At 46.2% G+C, this 6000-nt stretch overlaps 1 protein-coding gene across 3 annotated transcripts in view; it reads right to left on the bottom strand.

The window, feature by feature from the left end:
* The window catches only part of frmpd3 (FERM and PDZ domain containing 3), a 131586-nt gene extending 126024 nt beyond the window's left edge, over positions 1-5562 (bottom strand). For all 3 annotated transcript variants that reach the window (XM_042074173.1, XM_042074174.1, XM_042074172.1), the window contains exon 1: positions 5213-5562. The gene's annotated coding sequence lies outside the window, so the exon portion shown is untranslated. The remainder of the gene's footprint in view (positions 1-5212) is intronic.
* Positions 5563-6000: the final 438 nt, after the last annotated feature.

The raw sequence follows: 6000 nt of genomic DNA on the forward strand, positions 1-6000 counted from the left end.
AAAGCATTAGCTAGTGGAGGTAAAATTGTGAAGCACCATGAACCATTGACTATACGTTGAACATGGAGCCGATAACAAGCGATAACGTTAGCTAGTCACCATAACTGTTGTTAGTTATAACTGACGTCTGAAAGTCTTATTGATGCCGTTTATTTGTTAAACACAAATTTGAAACAACACTTCTTGTCTATGCAAAGTTTCCATGTAGGTGATCCAGACAAGCTGGGTGCTGGCGAGGGCTCTGGACTCCTAACTTGGACTTCAAAGACTTTGTTCACCAGCAGACCCCTTGATTACCTTTATTTACAGCATTTGCATCTGTCAGTCTTTAAAGTGATCTAATATGTATTGACTATGTACTAGCTTAGTACATATTAGTTTTTGTTATTTTAGTTTCACAAATTCAGTGGTTACCTGTAATGCTCAAGATATACAAGTAAAAAAATCACCTTTACTTCTGCATCTGGGTCTTCAATTCAACCTACTGACTGAAGCTGACAGATTTGTATAATTGTTTTTGAGAGCACAGGCAAATTGGTTTAATAGATAGATAGATAGATACATACATACTTTATTGATCTCCAAGGGGAAATTCAAGGTCTCAGTAGCATACAGACATCACACACAACATGCACTTACAGCAGAAATGGTAAATATAAGTATAAACATACAGTATAACAAAACTCCACTGTACAATAGAGACAGTGGAAGATAAGAAAAACTAACAAAACTAAATACTGGCATGAGTTTTAATGTAATTCACAGTTCAGAAAAGTTCCATAAACATTTCCAAGTTCAAGTTCAGTGCCATCAACAGTAAGTTTGCTTTCTGATATTTAAAGAACAGAAATGGGTTTGGCATAAGTAAAGGGTAGATGTAACATTCATTAATAGACATAAAGTGAAATGTACTGTATAGTCTCAATGGGTTCAATATCACCACACCCCAGCCAAACCACTTCACCTGGACCTCTAGTCCCAGGTTAAGAGCCCATGGACCTCCTTGCCGCCTCCTCCCCATGGTGAACTGCCAAAACAGAAAGGTAAACATTTTATTAGTCATACCTACTTACAAGATAATACAATAATGCAAACCAACACCAGTAGTAATCAACAAAAGTACAGTTGTTGTACAATGCTGTAGTACTATTGTGTGATTTGAAATGGGTCTTCAGTGACAAAGTACACTAATATTGGCATTGTTATGCCAAACACCGGACACTGTAACTGGATTTAACGTTTTGATAATAGCCTGACAAGGGGAAATAAGGCAAGCTAACCGAACATGAACGCTGGATCGTGAAATGGACTGATGAGAAATTTCAATGTCATCTTAGACCAAACTACCACTGAAAACTTTAGAGCAATTTAGCGATTTCAAAACGTGATATTAAGAGTTAATCAAAAATAATTAATGATGTACAAGTTAACTAATACCCTACGATTTTGTTATCAATTCACACCATACGTTGACAGAATACAGCGAGCTGGCTGATGTCATCGTAAATTAATTAACGTTACAATGATGGCTGCCACTGAGGATATGAGATGGATAACGTTAATTACAAAACAATAAAGGCAAAGATACATTTTTGTCAGTATGAGTTGCTGAACCTGTAAACTGCTAAGTTACTCTACGTGAGTTGGTGAACCTGTAACGTTAAATTACTCTACTGTACGTTATTTGACCGTAACTTCAGCAAGGGAGGGATAGCTAACGTTAGTTTACTAGAAGCTAGAATCTGCAAACTCAACTCTTCATTCTCAACTTTTCAACCGTTCACCAGAATATAACCTTTCAGCATACAACATTAAAAAGTGTCTGAACATGGCATTAAGAAACATACATGAACTTCACGTTAGCAGATCAAACTTACCAGCAATGTTACAGCAACGTCTGTGCCAGTCCATCTTGTAGGCCTAACGTTAAGCTGAGGCTGCTCGGCTGACGACAAGGCGGGTTCACCGGCTTGCTCAGTCTCATACTGTACAAAGCCCCGCCCTTTTACCCATATATGTATTGGCTAGGAGGTAGGCGGGGTTAGGATTTCCCAAGGTTTTCCAAGATGGCGCCGCCCATACCCCCCATAAACGGCTTCATAACCGTTCTTCAGAAAATCTATGGGTGACGTCACAGACGCTTTGTCCATATTTTTTACAGTCTATGGTGGCCCCCCATGAGCGGAATTCCACAAAACTTGGCATGCATTCAGAGGGTGTCATAATGATCCTACACTTCCAATTTCATGCAGTTTTGACTATGTTAGGTCACAGATATCTGCAATTACAACACCTAATTTTTACTTTTTTGTGTTTAACTAGGTGGCGCTATACATGAAATGAGTGATTATGGAATGGGTTGACATAGCCCCTTGATATCAACATACAAAAAAAAATGGTCCTCCTAAACTCTACGGTTCTCGAGATATTCACAGAAAACTGTGTCTGCCCTACCCTCCTTTCGGGGGGTCCAGTCCAGCGGGCGAAAAACGATGGTTCCATGCTATCCATGTGGGGTTACATGCCCACCAAGTTTCGTGTACCTCGGTCTTACAGTGTCCCGGGAATCCTTGACAGAAATTTGGACATGTGAAAAAAAAGAAAAAAAAATCTGACTAAACCTATATGACCGCCGCTTCGCTGCGCGGCGGTCATAATAATAAATTATATACACGCACACACACACACACACACACACACACACACACACACGCCCTGGAACTGTTGGATTCTAAAAGGATTGGCATGATTTGTCCTTTTTTCCGAGGGCTAAAGTGTTGAATGTGGCTTGGCTGTGTTCTATGGCTCACATGCACCCATTCGTCTCAGAAATGGATTTCTTCCGGTAGATTCTCTGGGTGGAAGATGGCAGCCATCCACATGCAGATACTATTACATCTCAAACACACACACACACACACACACATACACATATACTGTACACACACACACTCTAAGTATCCTTTGGCTGATTGATGTATGTTTCACACAACTGCAGTGGACAGCTAATCTCTTGTAGAGCCCCCCCCCCGCCCCCACACACACATTACCTGTGAGATAGTTGCCCTGGCCCCCCCCCCGTCACACCCATGTAACACACAATACACACACACACAAACACACACACACACACACACACACACACACACAACTGACACACACAGACATCCATCCAAGGAGATGTGCTTTTGTGCGGCTGTCAGTGTCTGGCTCGTCCATCCCTGGGCCATTTAACCCTGTTACAGTGGGCCGAGGCAGCCTGCTGGGGCAGCATCGCTCTAGATTAGAGCGCAACCTTGAGGGGACAAGGTGAGGAGCCTCATATTTGTTTCTCACCATCATGCAAAATTGCATGCACACACACACACACACACACACACACACATAAACACACACACACACACACTCCCCCCCTCTCTCCCCTTCTCTCTCTCTTTGTCTGGGAAACACACAAAAACATATACCCACTATCTGTGTTGTCACAACTTTGCAATAGACACACACACACACACACACACACACACACACACACAAACACACCCTTCACACACACACACACACACACACACACAAACACACCCTTCAAACAAACAAAAACACACCTCCAGCAATAACACAACTATCTTAAGAAATACGACTGAAAGGAAATCCAATTCAACCATATACCCGCAAGCCATGCCACCTCCCTCACTATGTTGTCTCCTTGTACCCAAATGCAACCCACTTCATTAGCCTACAGGGGAGAGACGGAGGGGCTGCTCTTTTCCTATCACCGTGACAGCCCACAGCAAACACCAAACACACCGCCAGCACCTACAGCCAGCGAGTGCCAAAGCGTTCCAAAACAAATCACATTACGTCTCTGCATCCCTGCGCTTAATTAAAAACGGTGTTTTTGCTGCGAGGAGCCGTGTGTTTGTGTGTGTGTGTGTGTGTGTGTGTGTGAGAGAGAGAGAGAGAGAGAGAGAGGGTGAAATGCAGGCTCTGTGCAGGGTGCGTCAGCCACGGAATTTCTGCTCCAGCCTGAGCGGCAGGTCATTTGTCCTGGACGGAATTGGCTGCAGCGATAGCATCAGGGCTGCTGCGGACCTCTCGCTCTCTTTATTTTTGTCTTTGTGCGTGTTTGTGTGTGTGTGTGTGTGTGTGTGTGTGTGTGTGTGTGTGTGAGAGAGAGAGAGAGAGAGTCTGTGTGTGTGTGTGTCTGTGTGTGTGCGTGTGTGCCTGTGTGTGCATGTGTATGCGTGTGTGTGCAATTGCCTGTGTGTGTATCTGGAGCCAGACCTGTAGCTGATTGTATGCCGGCACTATCTCTCTCTCTCTCTCTCTCTCTCTCTCTCCTCTCCCTCTCTCTCTCTCTCCTGCTTGTTTTCTCTATCCCTCTTTCTCTCTCCTTACTCGTCCTCTTCCAGCGTCTCCATCCTGCCCTCCTGCCTTCACGCTATGCCTTCACGCTATGCCTTCACGCTATGCCTTCACGCTATACCTTCACGCTATCCCTATCCCACCTAAGGCTCAACAAGCCCTGCTAACCAGTTATGGGACAGAGAGTTAAACACACACACACACACACACACACACACACAAAATGGCCCACAGATGTGTCTTTCTTCTGGGGCACACAGTTCAATGCCCATGAACACCCGCTCCTTTAATTAGGGTTGTGACTTTGATGGACCCCCCTCTTACTCTTACCCTCTCTCTCCCTCTCTCTCTCTCTCTCTCTGTATCTCTCTCTCTCTCTCTCTCTCTCTCTCTCTCTCTCTCTCTCTCTCTCTCTCTCCTTCAGTGCAATTCCTTCTCACTAGGCACATTTTAATTTCCCTGCCTCGCGTCCAGCTAATAATGGACTAGGAACGCCAAGGCTGCCGGGGTAAAATGTGTTAACTTGGCCATAAATTTGCCCCCAACACACACTCACAATTAAGCAAGGACCTTCCAACTGAGACAAATTCTCCCATCACTTTCACTTACACAGTAAATATCCCCCAAAACTGCCAGGAAAGCAACCTCACAACACACAAGCCAAGCGCATAGAACTCACAAAACCTCCAAAAAGCCAGTATTAAAAACACACAGGACAGATCTATATTATCTTTCAACACACACACACACACACACAGATATACACAGATACACACACACACACACACTCACACTGTCCCCTCACCCCTACCAGCAGCGGAGTCTGTGAGGTGAAACGCAGTTGACTCACCAGAGGACCGGCCACAGCAACAAACCCAGCAGCGGTGGTAGCGGCAGTGGTGGTGGTAGCGGTGGTGGTGGTGGTGGGTAGAACGCTGGGACCATATCAGTGTGGCTGTAACTGTAAGCAGCCCCTACAGCCCCCAGAGGTGTTCTCGTGCCTCAGCCGTTTCCTCCAGGGCTCCTTCATCCATTACAGGGAGCGGACGCCGGTTGCCATGGCCCCTCCAGATCAGGGCGAATGGGAGAGTAAAAGGGGGAGAGAGAGAGAGAGACGCGCGGACAAGTGTCAGGTGAAAGGAAGGGGAGGGAGAGATACAGAAGAGGAGGAGGAGGAGAGGAGGAGAAGAGGAGGGTGGAGGCTGAGTGGGGGGGGGGGGGGGGGTCCTCCTAGCGAGCAGCACTGTGCAGGCTCTTCGTAGCGGCGGCGATAGCAGCAGCGGAGGCAGCAGCAGCAACAGCAGCAGCAGCGGCAGCAGCGGCAACAGCAGCAGCGTTCTCCAGGGTAGCCTTGGTCATTCCAGCAGTGACAGAGGCTCCGGCACTACGGTGAGCGCTACGCAGCGAGAGGGGGGGGGGGGGGGGGGGGATAGAGGAGGAGGGGAGGAGGAGGTTGGAGGGGAGAGAGAGAAAAAGGAGGATGCAGTTCCTACATCTCTCAGGTTTCTTATCCTTTCTCCTTCCCTCTCTCTCTCTCTCTTTCTCTCTCTCTCTCTCTGTGTCTCTCAGTCAGATGCTCATGCGAAGTTTCCTCTCATGTGCTTTGCCTTCTTGCTGATGCTGCCTGTGTGAAATCGC

Source organism: Alosa sapidissima, chromosome 20 (assembly GCF_018492685.1).
Source record: "Alosa sapidissima isolate fAloSap1 chromosome 20, fAloSap1.pri, whole genome shotgun sequence".
Lineage (NCBI taxonomy): Eukaryota > Metazoa > Chordata > Actinopteri > Clupeiformes > Clupeidae > Alosa > Alosa sapidissima.